Genomic DNA, 11,114 nt, shown 5'->3' on the forward strand with positions numbered 1-11,114 from the left:
GTACTAAACATGCTGACTTATTTGTGTGCAGTGTTCTCTCCTTCACAGGACTTGAGGCAATTATGACACTGAAGCCGCCAAATGATTACAGCAGTCTAGTGCAATGGTTGTTTTTTCTGTTGTGTATATTTTAGATGCGCATGAGCTGTGGTCACACATGAAAGTAAACCACAGTGCAAAATCAGTATGTGGTAGGAGAATTGCTTATAACAAACTCCCTTAAATTCCAACAGTCTGCCTAAATGAGATGCCAGTCTGAAAAGTTTTTTTCAGAATCATACATATCCAGAGGCAGTATGTTGTAGTAAAAACCAAATTAGCAACAAAAATGTAGGAAATCTATTTAGTTAGTTGGTATATCTAGCTATTTATTTATTGGTTTGGTTGGTTATTTTGTTTCTCTTGACTGTTTACATTTACTTTTATTGCATCACATTTTTCTGAGGCATTACAGATGAATCTTTAGAATAGCATCTTCAATATGTTACAGTGATTATTCCTTTGTTTACCATCTGCAGGGAGATGATTATGGATCTATATTTTGTTCCTCTGGACTTGTTTTTCTCTTCATTCTGTTTCTAGTGACTGGACCCGCATTATCTTTACCCAGTTTGTAAGTCGTAGAGCAGGCTAGCAATTTCCCTGAAACTGATGTTGCTTTAAAAGATGCTATGGTTCAGGTTAGGCTTTAGGTTTAAAGATTTTACAGTGACTTTTTTTTTTGCAGGATATCACTATGGCAGAAGGTGATCGTCTGTATGAGTAAGTCAGTGAATCATTCATGATCAGATTCGATAAACAATACTGATTCATTCAGAAGAAGAAACAAGTGACTAGTTTTATTAGACAGTCATGCAATCATAAAAAAATTATAAAAAATAATAATAATTCAGAAATTATTATTGTAGCAACCCTGTTCCATGATGTTGCACTTAACATCTGTACAACTAAAGCACATTTCTTCCACAAAATTTAATTTCACCTTCATGCTAAGGTAAAGGCTTAAATTGAAATGTTCTAAACATGTATAGCAGTGGAACTCTGGAGAGTAGACATCTACACAGTAATGGTCTGGTTTGGAACAGCCTTGTCTGTAGGTCAAAGCCTTTGCAGTGCAAAGCTCGCGGTTTTCTTTTTTACCTGCTGACTCAGATGTTTCAGATCTTTGACCTCCCCTTCAGTGATCAGTTGGGTGATTGTCAGGTATGTGTGCACAGGTATCATCTCAAGCCCCCTTTGTCCTAGACCTGAGGTCTATCTGAGCAGCATGTATTCCAGTAAACAGATCATACAGCACTTCTCAGCAAAATTTCACCTTCATGCTAAGGTAAAGGCTTAAATTGAAATGTTCTAAACATGTATAGCAGTGGAACTCTGGAGAGTAGACATCTACACAGTAATGGTCTGGTTTGGAACAGCCTTGTCTGTAGGTCAAAGCCTTTGCAGTGCAAAGCTCGCGGTTTTCTTGTTTACCTGCTGACTCAGATGTTTCAGATCTTTGACCTCCCCTTCAGTGATCAGTTGGGTGATTGTCAGGTATGTGTGCACAGGTATCATCTCAAGCCCCCTTTGTCCTAGACCTGAGGTCTATCTGAGCAGCATGTATTCCAGTAAACAGATCATACAGCACTTCTCAGCAAAGCTAAGAACACATTGTTCCTGTACAAAAAACAACAGTATGAATGAATGGTTACTGTGATAAATCGCTTTGTATTTATTATGTATAGGGACTAATGTTCACTTTGTGGTGGTCACTTGGTCATTTTCCATATCAACATGCAAGTTGTGTGAATCCATTAGGGTGTGAAACTAAACATTGTTGCCAGATGGCTGAGTAATGCGTATAGTGGTTTTGTGGGGCCAGTTTTATGGGAGGTGGCTGTTCCGTGACAGTAGTTACCCTCTACGGCCATATATTTTCACCTCTGTCAAAAATTAATTGACATATAGAGGAGAGCCACAGAGCCCACAGCTGCACCTGCACAATAGAGGTAGAAACTTTTCGTCTAAGCTGACTTTATATAGCAACGCCTAAAGATTGTCTTCTTTAAATTTGCAGGGCTAGTTGTGACAATGCTAGTAACTGTATTTTACTCTTTTCTTTTGATTTGAAAGTCGAATTCATAAATTTTAAATAGAAAACACTTTATAAACAAAAGACCACTCATGCTTAATCGTTGAAAGCCCTATTCAGGTGGTAATTGTTTCTCATGTGGATGTGTGTACAAATAAATTTGTCTCTTCATTGATGAAAATTCATGCATTTGAATGAAAATGTATTCCTGGTAAGGGGTGAGCTGTGATCCTGCAAACAAAGAAATACACTTTTCACATGGTCAGTCACATGTTCTTAATGATGACTAATTTAATAGTAGGTAAATGATTTATTCATTACAATATCCTATTTAATAATATAATTACCTCATGTCCCCATGAGAGACAATTACCTTATAAAAAGTGCTATTTTTTATTTATTTTATTGATCACAGTGTCATTGGCATTTACACTCTACACTGTTGACTGGATAGTTTACCCAGAAATGAAAATTATGTCGTAATTTGACATGACTTACTTTCTTCTGTGAGAAACAAAATAATATTGTGTCCTGGTATATACAGTATATACTCCTTCTTTGCTGAACTCTCTTTACATTGTTACAGCAAGACAACATTACTAAAAAAAACACAGTAGCCATATGAGAATAATTGATTTAGAGAACTACATTTCATAATTCACTTTGGCTCTCCTGAGGTCTCAGGAGGTTTCCAATTAGCATTGTTTTACACAGAGATACCTTCCTCCCATCCCTCTGTCTGACAAACCCCAAAGACAACCAGACTTTAGTTATGCAGAGTTGGATGGCAGGGTGGACGTCTCCTAGGGAGGCTGTGTCATGGGGTTGCTCTGAGGGTAACTTCAGTTCTCTCTCTGTCTTTGCACATACTCCGCTAGTGAACATGTTCCCCAGCTCTGACCTCTACACAAAAGAGCACATGCCACCTGCAGCATGATGTACTCTGTCAAATAGTTAATATGACCGTCAAAGCTACACAATTACATTATTGATGAACAAGTTTGGGTGTTTTTACACACTTTAGATTGCTTTACAGTATTTCTATTTGTGAAATATATATATATATATCAGTGTTTTGACATCCTCATAGTCAAGAGTATTTACGGCAAATGGTTTTGTGCATTAAGTGCAAATATAAAGCACATCATTTCCTATTAATGGTGTGGGAAAAAATGAATGGTATATTTTGAAATGTAAACAACAGATACAGATCTAGTTTCTGGCAAGTTCAAAACACACTGTCTGATATTACTGTTAAGACTTACAAAATATGAAACTAAACTAAATGTGTTTGCCAAAGACTTTGCTTTGTGATCATCCACAAAATGTTTTCCTATATCCACACTACCATTCAAAAGTGTGGGGTCAGTAGGATTTTTCATCAAAGAATCCTAGGGGGAAAAATATGTATCACTGTACTTTAATTCATCATCTCTGTCCCTGTGCAACAAAATCACCCACAACTAGCAGAAACAAGTGTTTTAAAATGTTGACATCTGGGTTTCTTCATTGTTAAAAATGTATCTGGCCTGAACAGATGAACCAGTGACTAATGTGTCAATGACTTAATTTTGGGAATTAGTGATTATAGCCCATAATCTCCCAGCAAATGAACACAGCAATAAAGTAATGTATGCTAAGTGTATTGAGTAATGATGCTCTTATTAGCGTGACATACAAACATAAGTGAATCCAAAACATGTTGTTGGTAATGAGAGGAAAAACCTTTGGCTCTTAAAGCAGTAAAGCGAAAAAACGTTTAAAGCGAGCATTTCACAACAGAAAAGTAGACTAATTAGCTTTGCATTAGGAGCTAACAGTTTTCACTGCTGAAAATCTGTATTTTTCCATGGGGTTATTCATCAAACTGGACATGGAGCTGTGAAAACTCAATAGAATTGTCACAGATTAATTTGCAGCTGGCAAATGTGTTATTGCAAGCTTGTGTAAAAAATACCCCTTTTAGTTAACCTAGGTAATAAAATAGTGTGTTTTTACTGATTTGCCATTACTGCTTTGATTACAGAGGGCTCGGTATTTGAATGTGCGACCATTGGCTATCTATTGCATCATTCACATATTCATCACTGAATCTATTAAATTGAATATTTAAAGGCGTCCCTAAAGGAACACTGATACAATATTACAACAAAATGGAAATATTTGCAGAGAGATTTGTATCTCCACACCTACATGTGGTATCCTACAGCAGACGGCTGCAGGCAGGTCTTCTAACCTCACGCACAGACAGGCTCTGTGGCTTTTTGCTGGAATGCAGCACAAGTTAAGAAGCAGAATGGAAAATGCCCTGAGCCTGGATCATGGCAGGAAAAAAGAAAGAACGAGAGCGTAAGTACCTGAATGGAAGCAGTAGGCCAGACACGAGTGGCTGCCTCATGTCTGAAGCCTGCTGCTTTCTCTTGTCAGTGTGTGGTGTACTTTCTCTCTTTTCATGTCTGTGTGTCTATAGAAGAGATGTACTGCTTTCATACCCCAGCATGGAGGCATTTGATATTCATGGAGAAGAAAAAGAGGGAAGGGAGAGAAACATCAGCAGGGATGGTGCTCAGTGTATACGATTACCTAGTAATTATCAAGCCGACTCAATCACAGAGAACTGGCAAATACACACTTGGTGCAGGCAGTAATCGTGAAGATTATTTCGAATGGGGAACCAAGGAGTACATAGGTTCTTTCTGCTCATCATTTGAAGTCATATGAGCCTGGTGAGGCATATTACTTTGTGTCCCAGTTCATCTAAGAGCATGAGGAAAAAATAAACAACTCTTGAATTATAAGCAGACTCATACTGACATAGTCCAAACCACCACTGCTCTACGTTGTTTATCCACAAGTTTTCTTCTCATGTATTAAAATTGACTTGCTAATGTAATCTTGAAATGTGACACTGCCTTTAGCTTGAGCACTGTCTGAAATATAACAACACATAGAGATGTGGTGTTTATTTTCCTGTAAAATGAGACAGACAGAGAGAAAGAGATACTTTTTTTCCATTACAGGGAGTCTACTGTGCCTCAATGGCCTCTTTTTTATCAAAGATAAGTAGTACTGATTTACTTCAAAGCAGAGAAAAGTATTGGACTTAAGGTCTGGCATTTAATAATCTCCACGTAATCCATAATGCATGTGGAGCTACAGTACTTGAGATCTCATTGAAAACCATAGCTTTGATTATTATTGAACTGTATAATTTACCCTGAAAGAAGCTACAAATAAGTTTGACTGTTTTGAAAGATAAACATTTTAAATTGATGTTGTATATGTGATCTAAACTAATCAAATAATAAAAGATAAACTATGAAGCATTGAGAACAAGATCAGAGTTGATCTCAGCAGATATTTAGTACAGAAACACCTTTCTGCACATTGATGTCCAAACTATTTATACAGAATGACATTGACAGAAACACAACTATGTTCTCCTCTTGCTTGATTAGCTCTGGTGCATCTCTGGTCTTCTGAGAGGCATGCAATTTTCACCCTCCAGCTCAAGGGTAGGAGGAACACCCACCCCTCAATTTAGAATGGGTTGAAAAACGGTTGATAATTATGCAGTGTGAGAAATACAGAAAATGAAAAAAGGAGGTGTGAGCTGGTTTGGATGGATGATATGTCAGTGCTCAGCGTCTGCCAGGTAGGTATTTCTGTTTTTTTGGTTTGTGCTCCAGGGGGAACAAGGGTCTTCTCTTTTCCTGCAGGTATCTCCACACCTACATGTGGTATCCTACAGCAGACGGCTGCAGGCAGGTCTTCTAACCTCACGCACAGAAAGGCTCCGTGGCTTTTTGCTGGAATGCAGCACAAGTTAAGAAGCAGAATGGAAAATGCCCTGAGTCTGGATCATGGCAGGAAAAAAGAAAGAACGAGAGCGTAAGTACCTGAAAATAATTGCTGGCCGAATCACTCTATGTATGTATTGTATGTATGTATTTATCCAGACTGCTAAACACTGTTGCTGTCCTCAACTAAAATGTTACAACAACTGCCATCTAATAAACTGCAAGACTCTGCAAAAATTTGAATGTCACATTGCCATGACGTATCACAGGTGTCACTTGAGGATACTTGTACCTGAGGTTCCCACATACATAGAAATATACATATAACTCTACAAAAGTTTTTGTTAACATGAAAAGACCAGTGTGTCTTAAAATAAATAAATAAACAAGAAAGAAAGAAAGGAAAAGAAAAAGAGATCACGAAAAATCAAGATTTGTCCTCTCAATAGTCTGTAGTTTTACAAGTTTATTGTTTTATTTTCTTTCTAATGAGGTAATCTGGTATTCTAGTCGAGTTTTATATAATTGCATTGTCCAGGCATTTCATTGTGTTCCATTTAAAGTTTTTTTTCTTTTCTATTACCAATCCATGCTGCAATTTCTAGAGTGATCTGGCATATCATAAAGTACCCAGGACAAATCAATCTTTCGCTATTCCTCATCCAATAAAACTGGCACAGAGCTTATAGGGGGTCCATTGACTGCAGTCTTTAATCACCTCAGATGAACCTGACCTTTAAGTATTGTAGTATCGTTTGAGGGTTACACTGTGACAATAAACTTGCTGCTTCCCCTCAACGAAGCGCCCAATGATTCAAACATGCTGACCTTACATAGGAAAACTGTCAAAAACTTTGTCAAGGTATCCAGCCACAAAAATCAGAGGATCAATCAAGCTGACTCAAGTGTTTTGTGGGTGCTCTCTTCAGTATGGATGAGTTGGTAGTGGGGTGTCACACTGTGATAATACAGCAATCTATCATGGCGATGAGACTGAGTATTGGCTGCCTGTGACAGGCACTGAGGAATGGGACTCGACTGAGACAGACTTCACATACTCACCCGATCAGCAGTCTGGCGCCTGAACAAGGAACACTGCTCCAAATCCATTTATTCAACCACTACCTCACTTTTTTGTACTTTTAAAAGGACACTTTTTGTTCATCACTTGACAGTTGCTCCACAAAAGTAAGGATACATGAAAGTGATTTGTCCATTTCAATGTATTGTTCATGCTGTTAGAGAAAAACCTCCACAGTTCCTTTGAAATCCACTGTATTGGCCCACAGTAGTAATCTGAAAAGTAACAATATCTAACATGAACATTTGAAATACACCAAGTCACAAGCTCTGTTTTTCTACAATATTCAGAACCTTTATTCTAACATGAGCTCAGAACGTTATAGTATCTCTCTTACTCTCTCTACATATTTGCCTGATAGAATGATGCGCTACTTATAAATATGTATGATCATTCTGGGACAGATATTCATTATGCCCACAAATGCATAATTGATGTACTTACAAATTATTGCAATTATAAGCCTACTTGGACCCACATTATATCAAGTGTCCTTAACCACTATGCACTTACATTTAAATTAATATCTGATACAATGCACTTACTATGTAGATACATGATTTCACATTGTACTTGTATTTCAAAATATCGTCCTGTAATTACATATGTAATTAATTTATGTAGTTACATCTATAATTACTGTTGAAACTACTTATACACCTTAAACCAAACCATACCACCAAATCTGCCCCTAACCTTACCCTTATCCCACCTCAATAGCAGCAAAGGTGTTTTGCAATTCAACATGAACACAACAGGTACATTGTACCTAACAATTAGTTATTTTATTATTAAGTAGATAGTATTTAAAGACATAATATAAAGTGGGGCATCTGTTTCCTTTAATGAACTTTATCTAAAGTGGGCTTTTTAAGGCAAGACACTACAGGCAAAAACATACATGTTTTTACATGCACTAGTCAGTTTTGAGATTTTGGGCTATTTGGCTTTTCATAATGTCTCTTAATCTTTTTTTCAGACTAGTGGGGAAAAAAAGGTAACACTTTACTTGAAGGGGTGTGCATAAGACTGACATGACACCTTCATAATCATGACATGACACCTACATAATCATGACATGACACATGTCATGAATATGAAGATTTTGTATGCATGTTTATGACAACTGTCATTAAGTGTCATTCGCTCAGTTATGTAATTTGTAATGCAAAGATGGCATTGTTTGAGATGTCTTTGTTATGGGCTATCGTTAGGGATAGGGTTAGGTAAAATAATGTCATATTTGCATTAAAAATGACATAACTGAGCGAATGACACTTAATGACAGTTGTCATAAACATGCATAAAACCTCCTTCATATTCATGACATGTGTCATGTCATGATTATGAAGGTGTCATGTTAGTCTTATGCACACCCCTTCAAGTAAAGTGTAACCGAAAAAAACATGCAAAATACACTTTTAAGCATTTTATTGCACTTAATCTATTTGTATCTGTAGATTTCAATTATAATACAAACCTTTAAAGGTTTTTTTTTGTTTGTTTGTTTTTTTTTGTCTGCAGCCACATATCTCCACTTTAGTAGTCCAGTGCAATTCCTTTATATTTTGTATATATATGATTGGAATGTTTTTGAAGCAGCCACCAACAATCTGAACGAGCTCACAGAATCTGTAACATCATATATCAGTTTCTGTGAAGACATGTGCATCCCTATCAGGACTCATTTAATATTCAATAATGATAAGTCATGGTTTACAGCAAAACTTCGTCATCTCTCCCATTGTACAATTAAAGTACAATATGTGCAATAACCTTATAATTATTTATCACCCTAAACCCTAGTACATCCCTACAACTTACTTTATTTTATTCTATTCCTATTCCATCAATACCCCACCTGTACATACAATTTATTCTTTTTTTTGTGATTTATATTTATGCATGTGTATTTTATTCACATATCATTTTTATTATATGTGTGTTGTTGTTGTCTCCGTGTACTGGAAACTTGTGACACTATAACAAATTCCTTGTATGTGCAAACATACTTGGCAATAAAGCTCTTTCTGATTCTGATTCTGATTCTGATGTTTGTCCTGATTATATTCCTAAAAGCAGGGTATGTATGTATATATTTATGGGCTGTATGTATTGTTTCTGATTTATAGAGTGATAACAATCAAACATCTCTTCGGATACACTGTTTGAATCTAATGAGTCAACAAAATGAAGAATTTTGAACCTGGCTTTATCCAATATACAGATTTCTGTTTTGGAAATGTATGCAATTTAGATTTAGAAAAGAGTTGTCCTGAGAATATTTCACAGGTAATTTGGCACTTCATTAAGATTTTATTTCAAGACAAGTCGCAACAGTATAAAAAACAATGCAACATGCAACACACAGCTTTTTCCATTTACATTACAAAAAGAGTAGAGCTGTCACTCTAATCAGCGGCTCTTCAGAATCACACACAAAGCAGTTTCCAGCACCTGATGCAGGATGATTGGAGGCACATGTGGCCAATTTGGTCTAACCCTGAATGCAGTAAAAGACCACCAAAAAAAGCAATAAGAGAATTATTGTAATCAATCTCTTTATTCACTGTTATTCATACAGATTCTAAAGACAAGAACAAGGCCACCATGAAGACTGCTGACAATCTACACATTCATGAGCTCCTCGTACCTTCTCTTAAAATACATTCACACTTCTAGGTTTATTGCACCATATTAACAATGTCAGAAAAAAACAAAAACGAAAAAAAAAAACATTTAAAGGTCCATAATGTGTCCTTAGGTTAAAATGATGTACCCCAAAAGAGTCATAAAGGTACAATCAGATGTGAAAGGTAAATAATTATAATTAATATAATATGAATATAATAAATAATTAGCAGCAAAAGACATGCAATTTTGTCTGTACAATTTGTTCACTATAAGCTGCTGTAAAGGAGGAAGAGATGATCGTTCATGTGCTGCTTGAACTGAGGTGCTACAGCGATCTGTCACCGCACATTAAAGAGCCACAAAGCGTTATTTATTGTTTGAATTTCCTTTAAAAAATTACAAAATTACAAAATTGAAAAGCTGAAAATTAGTTTCATACCAAAAGTAACATGCTCTGTATTGTCTGTCGGCGCATTGTCAGTGTCCTCTTTGCTTTGCGATATATTTTTCACTGCGTGAGAACATGATGTGCGAATGTAGCACATGTCACATGAAGCAACAGTAACTAAGGGGGGCAGGTCTCTGCGAAGGGTCAACTGACCACCAATATGATCAAGAAAAGGTTAAGGCACATATTTCTAGTAAAACTTGCTTGGTAAAATGTTGATGATAGTGTCATTGTTATGTAATAATTTGTCTTTTCAGGATTAGTAACTGGTAATTCTTTGTACTATTTTATGGGTAGCACTTTATTTTACAGTCCTGTTTCTCATGTACATACTATGTACTTATTATATTAATTACAATAACTAGGTACTAACCCTGAACCTACCCCTAAATCTAACCCTACCCCATGGGTTATATTACCAGTACTTTTTTAGGTAACTACACTATAGGTAACACTGTAAGTACCTGTATGCAACCATTGTATGTATACATGTGACATATGTGCATGTGACATTTGTACTATTTATGTATACAATGCTTAATTATTACTTTCTCATTTTTACCATAGTAATATCAGCCTATCAACAGCTTGTCCTGCAGTTTAAGGTTTTGAAGTTTCCTTTTAATGTTCAGGCTAAGTTGGAAAGGAATGCAGACTTTCAGCATCACATAGAAGCAAAATTATTAGAACATTGAATGAAAACGTGGCTCATTACAAGATGTAAGTATTCCTCATTAACTGTGTCAAGGACTTACATTCAGCTTTAAACATTTAAAGCTGTACTCATGTGTTTAAAGTTTTTCTGTAGCTCTCCGGCTAATGAAGACTATGTTCAAATAGCTAAGGGCCTGACTCTGAGGTACCCCTTTATAAAAGACATGGATATGTAAGTAGAAGGGTTACTTATGTCCTACTTTTGGTTCTGTTCATGCAGTATATTTTGTGTATTTTTTCCCAATAATGTCACATGTCTCTGAAACGCAAGTTTAAATTTGAGCAGAAGTTTAAGAACGAAAAAGACTACAAGATTAAAAGGCCTTTGGTGAGAGCACACATATATATATACTATATGTACTA

At 36.2% G+C, this 11,114-nt stretch overlaps 1 long non-coding RNA gene across 1 annotated transcript in view; it reads left to right on the plus strand.

Moving 5' to 3' along the window:
- Positions 1-10,852: 10,852 nt before the first annotated feature.
- LOC107575306 (uncharacterized) overlaps positions 10,853-11,114 on the plus strand; it is a 972-nt gene continuing 710 nt past the window's right edge. Inside the window, exon 1 of the long non-coding RNA XR_001607844.1 lies at positions 10,853-10,923. This is a non-coding gene — a long non-coding RNA (uncharacterized lncRNA). The remainder of the gene's footprint in view (positions 10,924-11,114) is intronic.

This window comes from Sinocyclocheilus grahami, unplaced genomic scaffold (genome assembly GCF_001515645.1).
Source record: "Sinocyclocheilus grahami isolate Dianchi unplaced genomic scaffold, SAMN03320097.WGS_v1.1 scaffold2562.1, whole genome shotgun sequence".
Taxonomy (NCBI): Eukaryota; Metazoa; Chordata; class Actinopteri; order Cypriniformes; family Cyprinidae; genus Sinocyclocheilus; species Sinocyclocheilus grahami.